Raw genomic sequence first — 9580 nt, forward strand, 5'->3', positions numbered from 1 at the left:
AAGCTATCCAATACCGTTCTCTTTGTCATACTCTTTCTCTTTATATACGTCCATTTTCTGGCGTCGCACTACTCAAAGTTTGTGCGAACTTCTCATATTACCTTAAACATTATCCGGACTTCTATCCACTCATTGTCGGTTTCCCCCGACCTTACTAATTCACTTCAGTAAAGGGTCTCCTTAGCAGCTTAAGCGTTCATATCAAATACACTACCGTATCAACTATTTCTATCTCATCCTTACATTTTCTCTCCCGCTTCCCCCTTTTGGGGTGTACCTACCATTATACCATTATCCATTTATCCTTATTCCTCTCTCATATGCTTATTCCCAATCTCAACCTATAGTAGAATAATAATAGCTTACTTTGCAACACTTGTACCATTTACTCTTTGTGCCTATCTCTTTCGAACCATTCATTTGCTTAACTCACTTACTCGATTAATGCCTTTTGTATCATAACTTCGTTCTTTCGGGTTCACATGTCCACCGATACAATCATATTTGGGATATCCACACCTTCATATATACATATATATAATTACTATCAACTAGCCCACAAAATACGTCCAAACATTGTTCAAGCCTATCCTAATTCCTGTACGTGATGCACTTCCGTCTCTTTACCGAGCAAGTTTGCCTCGTCCCCGCGCGTCTTCTTATGATCTCCAACCATCCCATATGCTCTAGTTTCCCTTAGGCTACCCTAACTTCTCATTTGTCTCTTAAGGCTAAATATATCGAATTTCTTGCACACTTCCCAGGGGGTCACCCATCGTAGAATTGCTTCCACCTGAGCACGCTTAACCTCGAAACTTTGGTGAAATCCGGTGCCTTAATGCTAATATCATCGCGTCCACTTCCTCACATGGCCTTTACTACTCGATCTGAAGCCAATCAAAACTTTACAACTTCCGAGATATTTTCGTAATACGTCCTTTCTTCTACAATGACCGTTTTGCCCTTTTTAATTCCCGATGTTCACCTTCCGCCCGCATGTATGACTATTTCCTCGTCTCGGCGCCCGGCTCCACGTAACGTAACAAATATATCCATCCGGTCTCACCTCGTTTGACTTCCATATCATCATCGCCTTTTTCCGCCGATACTTATTCAAACGCCAAATGAAATCAACGATTAATATAATGAATCTTACTTCCTATGTCTTGGCTCTATCGCACGATCTAATATGGACGAAAGAAGGTCAACCATTCCTAGATGCCCCGCGACCTCCTGTTTATAAATGTGGCCGGCTTCACACCCATAAACAGACTCTACCGGACACGACTTTGCGTACAACCCTTAGACCGACCTGCTCTGATACCACTTTGTCACACCCCGACTTTATTAGGGTGTGATGGGCACCCGACCCCATATTCGGAGCCGAGCGAACCCGCTAACTCTTATTACATAGGTAAACTCGTGAATCAATTAAAAATAAGATACATGGTATACTCTCCATTTTTTTTTTCATAAATAAAGACTATCATCATATGGGGGGACCGTGACACAAAACATAATAACATATTGACTTGCAAAGCCGTTCACAAAGCCGACATTCTATACCCACGACTCGTCTCGCAAAGTCTCTAACTCGAACATGACATCATAGCATAGGACTCTTGACCCGGCAACTCTCCAGAACAAATGGAGATGCCAACTCCGCTGGAACATCGTCTATAATGGTGTCTGATCATCTGGGTGTACCTGCGCGGCATGAAACGCAGCCCCCGAAGAAGAGGGGTCAGTACGAGCAATGTACTGAGTATGTAAGGCATGAATAGTAACATAGTAAGTGATGTAAGCATGAATAATGACGGGATAACATTTCGTGAGATAAAGGAATAACCTGTACATGTGAACAATAACTGCATGGAAACATAGAACATATCATCGGGTAGCAGAGTAACCTGTGTATCTGAGTGCCCCTGGGGCGGATGCCATGCATGCTAAGCTGTCTTTGAAAAACGTTTCTTTCATATATATATATAGAACATAGAATATATCATATTGCCGAGGCGTCGGCAGCCGATCCATTTAACCATAAATATATACATACATCCCGCGTCCGGGCATCCCGCGTCCGGGATGATATCAAGTCAAGTACGGATACATGTACCGTGTATACATCCCAGCGTCTATAGCGCTCTGCCCTTTTTCCCCATCTTCCCCATATACATATATATACATATATATACCATAGCATGCAGGGGAGCCCAAAAAAAAAGCTATGACTCTATCGGAGTGACGTAAGGTCGATAACCTCCGATCGCAATATGGAATAACCATGGGCGCTTTATCTCACCTTGAAAGAGCTAGTAATAAGGCGAGACTATCAATGGAGAATAACTTCATGGGAAAAAAAAAACATATAACAGAATCATAAGGCATCATTTCGTTTACTTTAAAACCTTTGAAAATAGTCGTTATCCAAAATAGCTTAACATTTCATATCGTCATATTCGTAGTAAGAGCATATCCTCGACATATTCGTCATATACTTTTTCTCATATCTGGCACCCTCATTATCATCATAGAACCATAGTCGTCGTTTTAGTCATTAAGACTTTCAATATTGTAAAACTTGGTTCTTGGAGAAAAATGAATATTTTGAAAAACATTTGTAAACTTTTAGGAAGGAAAATCATGCCTTGGGGTCAATGGTTTAGTTAGAACAGCTATTGTTTGGAAGACGGAATGATAACCAAGAACTCCCATTAACTATAGTACGGAAATAAGCCTAATGGAGCCATAGGAGGAAATTAGGGAATAGTGGGCCCACCTCGGTCAAATGAGGCGGCGTACACAATTTACGTATAATACATTTCATGACATGACTTATGAGAGTTTCAGGGTAAACGGATCCTATTCATACAAGTTCTAGGTGTTTAGACAATCCTTTCAACTATTCATAAGCATTTACTTCAATCTTACTGAATGAATAGTAGTCAAATTCAAGCTCGGATTTCTAGAATTAGAGTAATCCCCGAGACACGTATTCAAACCTATTACATCTAAGACATGCCAAAGAAAGAAGAGTGAAGCCTTACATACCTTTTCCGCCTTGTACGCCGCTCCAAATTCAGCTTCCAATTTCGCCAAAATCTACAAATTGGTCACATATACCAAATAGTGATTAGAACCTTTAGAGGTTAAATCTTGAGTTGACACTTGCCTACAGAAATTTCGACAAAGACATTTCCCTGTAAATGCGCCATCCCACCAAGTTCAACTTGGCCAATTTCAATCAACAACATCCCCGGGAATTCAACCCGGCCAAACTATCAACAATAATGTCAACAATTATTCTAACAAAACCATAATACTCATAATAATCCAAGGCTACCCGAATCCTCCAACTTCAACAAGAAACATTCATAACACATTTTCTACTTTCAAATTCATAGAATTATGTCCAACAATTCCATACGTCTTCAACAATATTTTCATAAATTCAAGAAACTATATTAACATCACATTAAGCTCCAAATCAGCCCACACAACTATAACTTCACTTGAGTCATCAAACATCCATTCTTTCATCATAATGTTCACCACAACATCACTAGAACACTAAATAGCATTTAGTTCATCTTTTCTACACAAACCACCCATGCCTTCGGCCAACACACACACACACACAACTTAATGAATTTCATCCATTCCTTTACATTACAACATGCACAACCATTCATAATACAATCATCCAACAAGCTAAATAAATTAGTTTTTCACTTCTATGCCATACTACATATACACGGCCATACAACACAACACCACAATCTCATGAACTTTATTCCTTTCTACACATCACAACATGCATAAACACCTATAAAACATGCAAGAAAGATTGAGCCTTACCTTGTTCCTTCACTTCCTTTTCTCGGCTAGGACATGCTCCTTGCAATACAAATGGTTTTCCTCTTCCAACAACCACTCCATATGATAGAGGACCTTCCATTTAGTATGAAAACATGAAGAGAATAATTTTTTTTTGATCAATTCCATGGGGCTGGTTCGGCCAGCCCCCTCCTTCTTGGCCGTTTTTCTCCTTCTTTTCTTTTCTTTCTCTTGATTTTTCTAGAATTGAAAGTGGTGGTTCTTGTCTTATTTTTGCACCACTTATATATATATATATATATATATATATATATATATATATATATATATATATACATAAAGGGGGCACATGGCCATGCACATGGCCGGCCACCCCCTTCTCTTTTCTTTCCAATTTTTTTCTAGATTTTTCTTTTTCTTTTCCCTCCAAAGTTCTTCAAATTTCTAGAGATTTCTTCAAGCACAAAAGATGAATTGCATGCTACTTAGTCATCTTTTTATCACATGTATTTTACACCCATGTGGGCCATAGTCCACCTTGAATCTTTTTCCACAAGTCATGCATAAAAATTTCCAATTTCCAAATTTGCCCTTAATATTCCATGCCACTAAGATTATAAGCGACTTGCGCATTCAAACGAAACCGAAAAATATAACTTCGTCCTTAACTTCCCGCCATTAGCTCGAAATATTCAAATGTGCAAAATGTGAGGTATAACAGGAACGTTACCCAAAGAAGGGAAGACAACAACCTCACTCGAAGGCGACGGGAATGTATAACAATGAAGAGTCTCCTGTTAAAAAAGCCATGTCCGCCATGATTTCATCCCAAAGCGAAGCGATGCATCGAATGGAGCGAATCGTGACAGCCTAAACCGGCCAACTGTCGGATGGGGCCCCCTGATCAACCAGGACATGACGAGGGTGCCTGAAACCTTTGGAGTCGAGGTGCGAGGACCAGAAGACGTGCAAACGACGCAAGATGCAAGTTTAGCTAGGCTCCTCAAGCTGAAAAAAGAGCTTCATGGTCGTATGAGCCAGATGCATGGGGATCCTCCCACCGTGAAGGGTGCAGGAGCGAGGAAGTATGGAAAGTTGCCATATAAATCAGACACTGCTCCTCCACCAATCACCAAAAGGTTCAAAATGTCAGAAATTCCAAAGTACGATGGGACCACTAACCCAGAACAACACGTGATTACTTTAAAATAGCCATTAACGGACATGATTTACTGCAGCATGAGATCGAATCTCTTATGCTAAAGAAATTCAGTCAAACGCTCATAAAGGGAACATTTTCTTGGTATGCTCATTTGCTCGAAAATTCTATTGACTTTTTTGCTATTCTTACAGATACTTTTATCAAGGCCCACATTGGAGAACGAAAGATCGAGACTCACAAGGAAGATATCTTCACTATAAAACAGCAGGGTAATGAGTTTCTCCATAGTTTCGTTCAAAGGTTCCAGCGAGAGAGAATGATGCTTCCAACTATTCCTGAAGATTGGGCTGCCGCTGCTTTCACAGATGGACTAAACTCAAACAGTTCTGATGAATCTAGAAAGTTGAAGTAAAGCCTGAGGGAGTTCCCCACCAAAACATGGAATGAGGTGAATCATAGATACACGGCCAAGATGAGAATTGAGGATGACCTCAAAGCTAATGCCTGAATCGAAGTACGGGGATGACCCTAGGAGGGGCCCAAGAATGCCATGTCTTTCCGTAAGAGGAACTCGAGGGATTGGTATAAACCTGTTAGAATTATCTAGACTGATGCATATATGAGTTTTGATGATTGACAGACGAGCAAACAAGGATTGACAAAAGATCACATTGATTGGTATCAAGAAGAAGACAAACCAGGTCTAGATATATATAAGAATGCACAAGAATGATTGAATAAAGTTAGACATCTGGATGAATGAAGCAGATGTTCCAAACACAAGAGACTAGTTGTCTAAATGAGTTAGAATGCAGTGCATATTGAACAAGTCCAAAAACCTTATCACAGAAATAGTTCAAAGACAGTTGCAAGTAATGCACATGAATCTGGTTCACTGACTTGTTCCATCAGGTAAGCACACAGGTGAAGAAGATGTCCTAGCCGGGCCCAAAAATGTTCAGTGTATAACATGAATGATATATGAATAAGACAACTGAATAAGGCAGCAAAGGGAGAGAAGATGACTCAGTGACATAAGGCAGTTCATTGAAGAAATAGAACAAGTATGCAAGTTGTTCTATACAAGGAGTCATCATGTACAGGGGATGAATGGTCACAAGTCATCAGGTGCATTGGTTGAATGACCCAGAAGTGAAGAGAGGTGAAGTAACCCAGAAGACAATGATTAGAAAGAAGAAATTGTTCAGCTAAAGAGTTTGCAGTCAAAGCATGTGTATCAGGTTGACAGAAGAACCAAGTCTGCAAACATGTTTTATCACAAAGCAAGAACAAAATCAGAAGTCAAAGAGTGAGTTAAGGTTGAAAACATGATTTATTCCAGCAATGAATAAATGCATGTTGAGAAGACAGACACAGAGCCTACAGTTATATGAAACAGGTCTGTCAATATGTTCCATCATCCATACCAAAAGCAGACTTAAGAAGAAGTCAGAAGTATGAACGAGAAAGGGATGATGAAATAGGTTTGTGAATATGTTCTATTTTAGACAGTGCAGAGATTCAGAGACAGACGAACCAGGTGGATGAAATAGGTTCGTGAACATGTTCCAGGGCAAGTCCTACAAAGAACTAGGATTCGAAGAATTATGGAAAGAACTTGGCGGTCAAGTATGAAGGATTCCTTGCCATATTTGTAGGGATTAGTAAGCCTTCTACAAGGAAAAGAAGCCGACTCAACAAAGCAAGAATCCAAGTACTACACAAACCCTACGTGTGTGTCATTGACCGACTAGGAAAGGGTTTTTTGTTAACCGACCTGTGGAGCTTGAATGTTATAAATACCCGGGTCTTTCTAAGAAGAAGTTTGCGCACCCACAAAGAGAGAATTCAAAGTATTGAGTGAAGAGAGGATTTATCCGTCATATTCAAGAATTCAGAGTTGTGTCCCTATTACACAGAGAAGGATCGATGGAGCCATTTCTTGAATAATGTTTCCTAGTTCTGAAGTATAGATTTGTGAATTAGATTTGTGCTATCAAATGTATCTTTATCAGCTTATTTAGAAGCATAAAAAGTAGATACAAAGGTTGTAACTTCAAGTTACAGTCTAGCTTGGAGATAGCTTGCTAGTTAGAGTTTGGGTAGCAAGGCTGAATAGGAGTTAGATTACAGAGGTTGTAATTATAACTTGCAGTTGGCTCATTGTTGTAGTGAAGTTAGGGAAATCTTACAGGTCTGTAGGTCGTGGATTTTATCACCTTTTGAACCAGGTAATTTCCACGTAAATATCATCTGTCCTTTACTTACCTGCAATTTTATTCCGCAAAAACGATAGCATAGAACAAGTACATTAACGTGTTCCATCTTATAAGCGAGAATTAGATACTCATAGGATAGGACATAGGTAGTGCAGCCTAACAGAACCTTACCCAACTACCACAACGTCGGGTACAGGAGCTAGGTTGGGTAGAACCTGGTATGACAAGGGTCAATCAGGGAAAGACCACGCGGAATTGCCTAGGAAGCCGTCGGTGGAATCTGGCTCGCCCAGTGTCGTATCATGTAACTTTAATGTGGAAACCACTGAATTTCTTATGGACATGAAGAATACCAAGGAAGACAGATTCCCGAAGGACACCCGGTCTAACCTGATTCAGAGGGACAAGGATTTGTAGTGTGAATACCACGCCATCCCGGGGCATGCAATCGAAGACTGTAAGCATCTCTGATACGAAGTAGCTGATTTGTTTCGAAGGGGGCATTTGAAGGAATGCATCTGCAATAGGTTTAAATACACCGAAAGCAAAAAGGCTAGGGGGTCCGCAGAGGCAACCACGTTTTGAACAAATCGTCAATATGGTTTTTGAAGGAAAGTCGATCAGAGCGATATCCTTGAGGTAACAATCTAAGGCTCTCGCATTATCCAGGAAGAGGGACAGATGTTTTTCGAGGCAAGATACTATCACGTTTAGTAGCTAGAACAACGAAGGAACAATGGTCCATCACACCAATGCTCTGGTAATATCTCTTCATATCCTTGATTTTGATATTAAGTGTGTGCTCATTGACCAAGATAGCTCAGCCAACATAATCTAGCTTTAGGTCCTTGAGGAAATGCAGTTGACGGCATGGATGACACTGATTGTCAAGTTACTGACGGGGTTCAGCCTAGCCAGCGAAACCACCAGAGGACATATAGAGTTAACTACGCAAGCTGGAGAGGTTGCTTAAAAAACCTAATTTGATATCTTGGATGGGGTTATTCCATACAACATTATCATCAGTAGGCCCTGGCTCCATGCCATGTAATCGGTCCCTCCCTCATTGCATCAAATAATAAAATTTCCCACCCCGTGGGGGGTATAAGAGATTCATGGAGATCAGCCGACCGCCTAGGAAGATGTCTTTTTGGCTATTGCAGCGGCAAAGCAGAATGACCTTAAATAGAAATCAAAGAAATCGAGCCCTGAGCAGAAATCAATGGTCGGATCATCGAATGAGGCTAGGCGTTCGGCGACAAGTGAGGTCAAGAGTTCTGAAGCCAGGTACGACAGAGTGCCAATGGGGCTCGTGGCACCTGAGGATGCTGACGCAACCAAGTCCATGATAGAGGATCTCGAGCTCATCGTGCTCTTCATTAACTTCTCGGAAAAAAAAATGTATACCTGGGCTCGAGCCTTAGCTTCGAGTTCAGGAGAAAACTTATTAAATTATTAAAAAATAATTCGAATTTCTTTGCTTGGTCTTGGTTAGATATCACAAGTTTTCCCCCAGAGTTAGCAATGCATAAGCTCGACATCGACCCAGGTCATTCACCAATAAAGCAAAAAAAGCTCCTGGTATCTACTAACCGAAGTAGATACGTCAAGGAAGAGGTATCTCAGCTGCCAAAAAGGGGATCGATCTGGGAGGTAAAATATCCGGATTGGTTGGCTAACCTAGTTGTAATCCCGATAAAACCTTATTAATTTCAGAGCTGCTTAGATCTTAGTAATCTAAACAAAGCATGTCTGAAAGACCTTTTCCCCATGCCTCGCGCTAATTGAACCGTCAATGCTGTGGCTGGGTAGGGGTTGGTTATTTTTTTGGACGCTCACTCAGGGTTTGATCAAATCAGATTAAACTCGACGGACCAAGAGAAAACATCATTTATAACAAAAATGGGATTTATTGTTACAACGTCATGCCTATAGGGCTGAAAATGCTGACACCTCCTTCCATAGATTGACCAATCATATGTTCTAACATTAGATAGCACAATCCATGTAGGGTTTTATTGATGTAATTTTAAAGCCACCGGAAACAGATGAACACTCGAAGCATTTTCCAGAAGTATTCGACATCCTACAAAGGCATAACTTAAAGTGGAACCCGGAGAAATGAGCCTTAAGGGTTGGCTCCGGAAAGTCCCTCGAATTTCTCATATCCCACAGGGGAATCAAGGTTAACCAAGACAAAATTAGGGCAATTGAACAAATGCCAGACGTAATCGAGAATATTAGGGATGTCCAAAAGCTAACGGGGAGGATAATTTCTTTAGGAAGATTCATATGAAGATCCTCCGAGAGGTGCACAAATTCTTCAGCATGCTGACAAAGAATAACGACTTCAAATGGA

This window comes from Lycium ferocissimum, chromosome 5 (genome assembly GCF_029784015.1).
Source record: "Lycium ferocissimum isolate CSIRO_LF1 chromosome 5, AGI_CSIRO_Lferr_CH_V1, whole genome shotgun sequence".
Taxonomy (NCBI): domain Eukaryota; kingdom Viridiplantae; phylum Streptophyta; class Magnoliopsida; order Solanales; family Solanaceae; genus Lycium; species Lycium ferocissimum.